Source organism: Eimeria mitis, genomic scaffold (assembly GCF_000499745.2).
Source record: "Eimeria mitis Houghton genomic scaffold, Emh_scaff4859, whole genome shotgun sequence".
In the NCBI taxonomy this organism is placed as follows: Eukaryota; Apicomplexa; class Conoidasida; order Eucoccidiorida; family Eimeriidae; genus Eimeria; species Eimeria mitis.
In genome coordinates this window covers 2,138-2,390 of record NW_013573159.1, presented here as the reverse complement: position 1 = coordinate 2,390, position 253 = coordinate 2,138, and positions in this window count along the sequence as shown.

The window sequence follows — 253 nt, the reverse complement described above, 5'->3', positions numbered from 1 at the left end:
CAGCAGCAGCAGCAGCGGCAGCAGCAGCAGCAGCAGCAGCAGCAGCAGCAGCAGCAGCAGCAGCAGCAGCTTCTTCGTACAGGACCTGTAGAAAGGGGTTATACGTGGGGCTTGCCGCTCTTCTTTTTGTTTTTTTTTTAGTGTGTTCTGTTTATTAAATATAAGAAAGAGTATTTATATATACCCGAAGACTGGACATATACAATACTACACACGCGTCGCTGCTGCTGCTGCTGCTGCTGCTGCTGCTGCC